The sequence below is a fragment of the Oxyura jamaicensis genome, chromosome 1, assembly GCF_011077185.1.
Source record: "Oxyura jamaicensis isolate SHBP4307 breed ruddy duck chromosome 1, BPBGC_Ojam_1.0, whole genome shotgun sequence".
Taxonomy (NCBI): domain Eukaryota; kingdom Metazoa; phylum Chordata; class Aves; order Anseriformes; family Anatidae; genus Oxyura; species Oxyura jamaicensis.
The window spans coordinates 76,061,064-76,070,578 of record NC_048893.1 but is presented as its reverse complement, the minus strand read 5'-3'; the positions used below and the strand labels follow the sequence as shown (position 1 = coordinate 76,070,578).

The following is a 9,515-nucleotide window of genomic DNA, read 5'->3' as shown; positions in this document are numbered from 1 at the left end:
TTTTTTTTTTTTTTTTTTTTTTTTTTTTTTTTTTTTTTTTTTGTGCGTGTGTGTGTGTGAAAAAATCTTGCTGCTTCAGAAGTATAGAATTGTCACGATACTTAGCTCTTTGTCAAGTGTCTTAGCACCTTTCCATTTAAAGCAACTGCAAAGGTCCTACTGATTTCAGTATTGCAGGTTCAAGCTCCAGGTGTTGCAGGGTGCTTGCATACTCAATGCAAAGAACTTTGGGTTCTTTGAACTGGGGAAAAAATATCTTTAATTTAGATTATATATAATCATTCCTTATTGGAGGTTTAACTTGGTTAAGTATAATCAGGTAGCTATTGTATAATTTAAATGGCTGATGATTGTTATTTGATAATAACAACTTACCTTTATATAGTGCTGTATATCCCAAAGGGATCCCAGAGAATTTTAAAGACTCAACAATAAAATACACAACAAAGTAAACATTAATTACAATTATACCATCACTAGAAAATATGAGGATATTAAAAATCTGGCAGTCTGTGGCTTGCTTCTGCTCTCATTTGAATTCATTAGCCAAGCTCACCCAGAGTGCAAATGGATTATTAGTGGTTCTGCCATATCTGATTTAAGAAATGTTCTGTTCAAATATTGCAGCAAGAGCAGAGGAGGGGAGAAAGGGGTGTAAATACCCTTCTAAGGTTGCCTAAAAAAATATCTCTACTCATGCAAGTTAAGTGAGGTGTTATTTCTGAACTCTGAGTCACTTGAATTCATCCCTCTCTTATTCAAGTGAGTCTTGTGCTGGTAGGCTCTATGAGGCTTGCTCCTTGTTAGTTGAGAGGAGAATGAACTGGTACAAATTGCTCACCTCTTTTTGTACATAAGCTATGAAATAATTCATACTCCACTCCTGTTATTGTTATTCTTGAGTTATCTGTGTTAACACCTCAGTGAGGTGGGCAGAGCACTTTATACCTCTTGAGCTGCTCTTCCAGTCCCTTATAGGTTCAAGTGTCAAGCTTTCTACTTTCTTTCCTTGTACGCATACTGCCAGTGCTGAAGAAAAAGATAAAAGCTTGAGGGATATTAATGTGTTATACTGTAGCATCTCAGATGTCATAACAGTCCCCAAAAACTGCAGGTGGGAATTGGAGACCCAATGCAGGAGGCACTTCATGGGCAAGTTGCATGAAGATAACTAGCCTTTGAGAGCTCACAACCTAGGACCTGCGAAACACACAGATGAGAATCCCAGAACTGTTTGGGAGGGGAACTGCTGAAGTGATGGGACTACTTTCAGAGCAGTGTTGCTGACCACAGAAATACAGCCAGGAAGCTTGATGCTGTCTCTGTGGGTGGTTGATATAGGTGGTTTGCACTTCATATTGTTTCTTTTCTAATGTGTAATAAATTCTAGCCTAATCCTGAAAGATTTCCTGAACTCTGTGAAATCCTCACGATTTACAACTTTTTTTCAACAGTCAAGACAAGTTGTTTGCACCCAAAGATAAAGATAGATCACTTTTAAAATAAGTTTTGGGATGTCAGAGAAAATATGTAAATTACTTTTTAAAAGTGGTTTGCAAGTTTTCTTGTCCATCAAGATGGTTTTCAGTTTCTGAAAATATTAATGTTCCCTGGCTTTTGGCCACAGCATATGAAAACACTTCATTTCTTCTTAAAATCATACTTCTTTCTCCATCTCAGAGCTTTTCTTCAGTTTCTGTTTTTCTTTTAACACTTTTACTCATTTTGCAAAAAGTTGTTCACCGATAGACTCTTGTTTTTCAGGGTTGTAATGAAGCATGAGGGATTTTTACATTTTTGCGGTGAAAGTTTTGCATGGGTCTTACTGTAAACCTTTCACAACATCTTTAATTTGTTTATTTTTGAGAGATGGAAGAAAGGGAAATGGTGACTTAGAGACAAGCTTTCTGCTCCATTTCCTCAATACAGCGGATGATAACTCTTCAGTACAGATGCTGTTACGCCCAAGAAACTGAGCCTAATTAATGGTAATAGCTAGATCCACTGGTGGCCTATTGACTAGTTTGTAATCTGCAGTAAACTTGTTAGAATATGTTTAAGAGCCTAATCTCTGGGTAAAGTAGTACAAATATGCTCAGGTAAATATCTAGGTAGAACCTTTGGCATTTCCTGCCCTCTTCCACAGGGATTTGCAGATCCCAGATCTCGAAGTGAACACAGTGTTTTGGATCATATCATTCTGATCCCCTCTGCAACCATGCGTCGGGAATCAAAACACACATAGGGAAATTCTGTGAAAGTGTTGTTTCTTTTATAATCTGTATTAAAGAATAGATTGACATATAATAATAATTACACTTGTGATCACAAGACCTTGCAATAGGACCCAGGTCTTTTCACTCATTAGTGATACACAAGCTAAGAGAATGCTGAGCTAGTGTTTTGTGTGTCATGCTATGTTCAACACAACCCTGTTATAAATGCAAGTATATGAAACAAATTCTTTCAGTTTGGTGCTCCACAGCATAACAGATTGCAGGAAATGTTCCCCCATGCTCTGGTTAAAGTCTTTTAAAAGTCTGGATAGTTCTTATTAGAAAAGAATCTAGCTAAAGACATAATCTTCTCTGAAAGAAAATCAGTACTGCACTTAAAAGGACTTTGTGGAATTATTAATTATTTTATCTTTTATAGACTTATATAAAAGCAAAAAAAAATGCTTTTTTTTTTTTTTTCTTTCTTTCTTTAGATGGTCTGATTCCTAGTTTGAATATAGAGACTGAATTTGTGATTATCAAAGTCTACCTGTGGGAGCAGGAATAGAACCTCTTCTTTCACTTTTATAAACATAAATCTCTACAGTTTGAGATTAAATAGATTTCCTCAGGTTACTAGTAGTAGCCTTGTCTTCTATTTGCCTGGAGGCCATCTACTAAAAAGTGAAAAAATAAGTGCGTATGTGAGTGACAGAGACATTACAGAATGTGACTTGCTTTGTTGTGGATGTGGAGTAAATGTGGAAATGGAAGGGAAACTGGTTGGAATATATATATATATATATATATATATATTTTATTTGCTGTAAAAACAGATAATGTTCAAGTCAGCTGAAATCCTGGTGGTTAACACTTGGGTACAATGTGGTAATTGCAGTGGCTTTAGAAGAAAATAAAAAGGAAATAAAACGTAAGAAAGATGAGCTCAAGTCAGAGCTTTAATTTTCATTAACGTTTATGTTTTTAGAACAGAGGCAATATGCTCTATACATAAGGAAAGACAATGTGTTATTGAAAGTGGGTGTCTGAAAGAAATTAGTCTTTGTTTATGAGAGCATGAAACTGTTGAAAAGAATCTGCTACTTTCACATTGTCATATACAAAACTTATGATGAGACTAGCATGGAAGTGTAAAGAAAGCCTCGGTTGTTCATCCAAGAAAAATAGCACATGACTTTTAGTATAAATGGCTCTGAGCTTAATTCCTGCACCGCTTGCTGTCGGTCTGCAAGACTCAGAAGGAGAGATGATACAAATAAGAACAGGAAATTCCTGGGATTTCATTATGGAAACTTATTTTCAAAATCTCTGTTCCAAATGCCTTTAAAACATTGAAGAAATCAGTTAGAACTAATATCAAAAGTGGGATTGGGAATTATTACTACTGCAAGTTCTACTAAGTGTCTCCTTTGTATGTTTATAGTGTGCAGAAAATAGAAATAATAGCTGATTAGTAGTCTTGACTTAGAATGCTCTGTTTCTTCCCCATACTGGATAAATCTCCTACTGATGGATCGATCATTTACTCAATCTACTAAAGTGGCCTTCAGCACTATAGTATCTGAGTGCCTCCCAGTGTTGGAACGCTCAATAATGCTTGGTTTTTCCCTGGTTGCTCTGTACTCCTTGATTTGATTTTGTGCTTAGTTATACTGATGTAAATCTGAAACTATTTCATTGATGTTGGTGGAGGCTTACGAGCCCAAAGACCAGAATTGAACCCCAGCTATTCTTCAGATGCTCTACTAACAATACTTTTTGGTTTTATTAATCAGATTTCTAATTTATTCCCCCTGTTCTTGCTACATTTTTTTTTTCTGCTGCTGCTTTAGGTATGATCCAAAGTCCACTGAAGTTGCTGTCACTCTTTGTATTGATTTTAGTTGACTGTGCTTCAGTTTTCTGCTTGCCCCTCTCCTTTTTCCCCCTCTGTAGATCCTGAAGGTTCCTGTGAGCTTGTGTCCATCTCAGTAGTGACTTCTGATTAACTAAAACCACGTGTATTCCTACAGTTCTCTGAATAATCACCTCACTGTACCAGCACTCTACTCCCCATCTTTAATACCCATTTCCTCCCTCAGTTTAGTTCTCATTTAAAGAGATCCCACTCTCCTCCACGTGCTGCAGGTCTTGCTCTCGCATATGGCACCTTGTGATCTGGGGAGAGATTTGCTAAGGGCCTGACCTGGGTTCTGTGAAAATTGAATGGAGAAATCCCACTTACTTCATTGAGATTTTTGCTCAGGATAAAACGCTGTAGTGTATAGGAATAAGGTTTTGAATGAGATAATTGTAGCTCTTCCTTTGATTTATTTTTTTCCTTTTCTTTTCTCCCTGCCTTCAGTGTTGCAAGCAGAAGAAAATAGAAAAAAGAGGAGCTGAGAATTTAAACTGGGAGACTTGGCAGGTAAGAGGTGTATTTTCTTCCTTGCAGGGTGAGGCATTTCTGGAAGTGGTGATGTGAGTTGGCAGCAGGTTGGCTCAGCTCTGGGAGACAAGGCTGGCCTAGGACCTGCAAGACTTGAGCTGAGTTTCCGGTTCCTTGGCAGGCTCTCTGTGTGGTTCCAGAGCAGGCAAGTGCTTCGTTTCACCGGTTCTTCACCTGTGATGGGGGCAGAACTGCTTCTTCACCTTGAGAGTGAGGAGGAATGGGAGAAAGGCTGGGAAATAAGTAATGAGATGCTGTAATAGGTGGCAGGGCACTTGAGCTACTTGGACAGAGTTGTCTAGTTCAAGGTTGACAACTGTGTGGTGTGGAAAACTGGGCTATTGTTAGAAGTCTTTTAAGAAATGTTTTAGTGAGTTCCTTGTGTAATATCTGCAACTTTACTGAATTTGCTTATTTGAAGACTCATTTGATTACTTTAGTCTCATTTCCCATTCTACATGGTTTTTAGATAGGGTGGAGGTAAAATACAGTATAATCACTTTCATATTGAAAGTTGTATTGAAAGCACCACAACAACTTTGAAAGCCAAGCACTCATGGTTAGGAATGGTCTTTGTGAACCACGATTCTCTGCGGGCTTACTTGAGGCGGATCTGAGGACAAAAGGCTTTTCTCAGGGACAAAAGCCACAGCCAGGCTGCCAGATTTCAGACCCACTGAAACTTGAAGTGCTGGAGCTTTTCCAGAGGAAGAGCTCGAAGAATTTTAAGCATCATATTCCTTAACATTGTTCTTGGAAAAAGTTGTACCATTTCCAAAACATTCAGCCTGAGGCAGTCATGCATCATAGATAAATCAGCTGAAATGGCAAAATATTGGCAGAGTATGAACAACTGCAGGTAGTTGTTTAATCACTTGTGTCAAGTAATCTTAATAACAGGTGTAGCTACTGCTCCAGTCAATTATATAAATTGTCCTGCGGTCTTTCCTGGGTTCTTACTGAGGCAAAGCTATTGATAGATAAGATCTGCCTAAGTGAAGTTGGAGGTTTTGGCCCTGTGGCTGTCTTAAAAGATGAAGCTTAAATAAACAGGGAGTGAATGACTGATGTAACTGTGCTTCTCTGCCTTCTCTTCATAATACAGTCTAGCAAGAGCTCTTGATTTTCACTCTGCCCCCCCCCCCCCCCCAGTGCATTTATGAGGATACATTTATTTTTAATATTCAAACATCCAGAAGATGTAAATAACACCAAAATGAGTATTGTTCCATTTGGAATTCCCTGCTGGGGCCACCTGTCGTGCTTTGTCTGACATACAGATAACCAGCTCTGTGGGCAGCAAGCACCTGCGTTACCTGTGTGCATAGCACTTTGCACTGTGGCACTGTGCTGCTCTTTGGAGGGGGTTTCTAGCAACACACACCATGTGAAATACCTGACTCCTGTGACTGGGAGCTCACAGATGCATTGAGCAAGCTCAGCCTAAAGTCAAAGGTCAAAAGAACTTCGGTAAATACGTCATTAAATATATAAATATATTCTATATGTGTGCGTGTGTGCATTATGTATATTAATAAATCAATAAATCATTTTTTAACCTGAAATAGTTTGGTCCCTAACACTTGTAAGAAAACTCATCAATACAAGCTAAGCTACAGCATTGTAAAAATTTTTAATTACAAAACTTTTGGTCTGAGAATTTGTTTTTCATTGTTTATGTCATTAATACACCTCTAACAATCTGTACATGAAGATGATTAGGGATGTGTTGTTTGGTTTAGGAGAGCTTATTTTGCAGGGTTTGGATGTTTGTTTTTTCAATTTGCAAGTGGTTTCTTGAAATTTTCAAAACCATGTAATGGCATCTGGTTTTTGCTGTAATGTTACATCATCTCAGAGCAAACCAGTGTAATGCATCAGCCTGTCTCCCTATGAATGCTGGGTCATATGTTTAGTATTAAAGATCGGTTTCTGTGCTTTTTTTCATAACAGTTTAGATGTCTGCAAGGAACTGGTATTTAAAGTATGGCAGACTTCAGATAGTTCATCAGCCTCTGTTTCCACTACCTTTGATCAGGGTACATTCAACTCAAATATATATAAATTGCCTTTACACGTGCCCCTTTTGATTTTCATAGTTGTGCACATCTATACAACAGGAGTAGTGAATGACTTCTTATTGTAGCTCCTTAGCATACAAGCATTATGTTAATATAAACTGTAACTGGTTTTGGATGGATGAAGTGCAAGTGCTAAGTGCAAGTAAATACAGACACAGATCTCACTACAAAGAATGTGCAGTTGAAGTGATAACGAGTGACATGGAAAGGCCGGAGAAGACAACTGTCATACATCATGTTCATATATGTACAAATGTACATATAGACATACATACCTGTGTTTATCCCTGCAGTTTAACTCAACATCCCTTCTTTGTCACATTAAAAATATGACTAAGAAAAATTAATCTATAAAAAAATTGAACCATGTGCCTGAACTTGTCTTATTGATGAGAATAAAAAGCAGCCAGAGATTGAAAGGGAGCAGAAGAGGTGATGGATTTTCTGGATACGTTGTCTTAAAGTCATTAAAAACAAATTATTCAACCTTTTCCTAAATAAAGTATAAATTTTTATGACTTTTCCCTATCTATGATTTTGAGAAAGCATGAGTATAAAAGTTGAAGAAAGTTTCTCCATGTGGTAAGGCATGTTAAATCTGTAGTCTGCAATTTGGGCAGTCCTTTAGGTTGGAGTGTGTAGCTTCATGAAACAGTGAAAAGGAGTTACTCTGAGGTTATATGCTTGCCTCAGAGTTTGCTTCTAGTTTGGTAAATAACAAAGGTGTGCTCAGACAAATTCTCGTTGTGGTCCCATTTTCTTTTGCAGCTATGGTTTTGGTCAGCCTGAGAATCTGAGTCTGTGTGGTGACAGTAGGAAGTGGGTTGGGAGGAATTGCTCTTACTGTATTACTTCGTCTCCAAAAACGTCTCAAAATGAAACCGACTGCTAAATTGGCAACCTGCAAACTCTCAATATTTGCATGTATTTCTGAGTGTGGGTATGAGAGGGAGGAAGCTCCCATTCCTGCTTGCAATTTGTTTTCTGTTTCATCCTCAGCTTTGAGATCTGAATCTTTTATTGCCATGGACAGCTTTGTTTTTTCTTTTTGTGCTAGTTTCTGTAAAAGTCCATGGCTGAGGCTTTTTTTTGAAAGTTGTTTGTGAGAGGGTACCTCTGTGTGACCCACCAGGTCTAGAGAGTATCATATTCATGCCATAGAAGCAAGTACAAATTGTAGTGTGATATTTTGTTGGTGTGTTCTTATGTGAGGGTGATTACTGTTACGTCCTTGTGAATTTCAGCTGCAAGAACCTTGTGTTGCCTAGGGAGGAATTAGGATTATTTTATAGCACTATCACACTGTCTGTAGGAGAATGTTCCTTCTTGTCCCTTAATTTTCCACCCAACACTCATGACTATTCCTAGATGACGCAAGTTAAAATCACATACAACCTCCACCAATACACCTGTGCATATGGGACCAAACAGAAAATTGCAAAATTATAACTAAAGAAGCTGAATACACCAGAAAACATGCATGAAATGCTCTTTCACGTTCCATTCTGTGAAGCTGAAGTTACTGTTTTTTCTTCTTAAAAAAATAGTTTTCATGCAACCAAGACCAGATTTTTAAAGTAATCTTGATGGATTTGGGGATCACATTAGGCAAGGCAGGTGGTGACGTCATCTAAATACTAAAATACTATGAGGAATGAAAATCATGTGGCTCTAAGAAGCAGCAGGCTAGGTGGCTAATCATATGTGGCACCTGTCTAAAATCTGTCTAGGGCAGGTGAGATGAGGTGGGGAATGAAATAGTGGCACTAGAGTCTTAGAGGAATGTTATAAACATGGAGATGCCTTGGAACAGCCTGCTTGGGATCTGAAATTGTAATACAGTGGTTTATACAATTGTTTATGATTTCTTCTTACCGGTGAGCTGATTTTATATGTCCATAGCTGGATTTTTTATACCCTCTAGGTTAGGTGAGAGTGTGGCCATTTTCCTCATAGCAATTTTGCTTGCTTTATAGAAAAAATGTTAAAAAGTAATAAATCCAAAGATGAAAAAAGCATTCCTAAATTGTACATGAAGATAAGTTATCCCTCTGCCTTTCTGCTATAAGCAAATGTGTGTGTGTGTTTTAACATCTGTGTCCTGGACATGGGTATGCTTTATGATAGGAGTGTGATTTTCTTTCTGAAAACCAGATAATGGGAATAAGTGAATCAATAGTTAAAAGCTCAAGTATTTCATTCATGCCTCCCTGCAGGAAGCTCTGTCACTGCTTCCAGCCCTCATCTGCAGGATCTAACCAGCTCTGGTGCCGCTGGGCCAACAGAGCAGCCAGTACCTGCTTGCCCTTTCAGCAGATGGGGCAGGATTTCTGAAAAGGTTTGCCTTCCTTTGGCTTTGAGGGTTTTGTGTGGGTGTTAACTTTTTTTTTTTTTTTCCTGAAAGGGGAAATTATTTTTATTTAGGGAAAAAAAAGAGTCAAAAGCTTTATCTGGCTTTCCTGCTTTCTGCACGTGTTTAGTAATGTTTTCTACTTAGAGATGCCAGTCCAGCTTACCTGGAAGCAGTGTACATCTGGACTGTTTTTTGGAGGTGGTGAGTGTCTCCTTTTGAAGATGACGTGGTGTGTGGGCACCTCAGAACCTGTGAAAATCAGCTAGTGACAATTTTTCACGGTTTTCCTTAAGCATCATTTAAAAGTTGGTTAAGATTCCAAAAAATGTCAGCTTTATGGAGCTGTTGAACTTCACCAAATACAGGATCAATACAGTGGACAAATCCTTCTTTCCATTTTGGCCAATATTGCAATC

General features: G+C 38.1%; 1 protein-coding gene across 5 annotated transcripts in view; it reads left to right on the top strand.

Annotated features, from left to right (window-relative positions):
• SOX5 (SRY-box transcription factor 5) overlaps positions 1-9,515 on the top strand; it is a 657,473-nt gene that overhangs the window by 195,392 nt on the left and 452,566 nt on the right. For all 5 annotated transcript variants that reach the window (XM_035311618.1, XM_035311591.1, XM_035311614.1 and 2 more), the window contains one exon: positions 4,582-4,644. The gene's annotated coding sequence lies outside the window, so the exon portion shown is untranslated. The remainder of the gene's footprint in view (positions 1-4,581; positions 4,645-9,515) is intronic.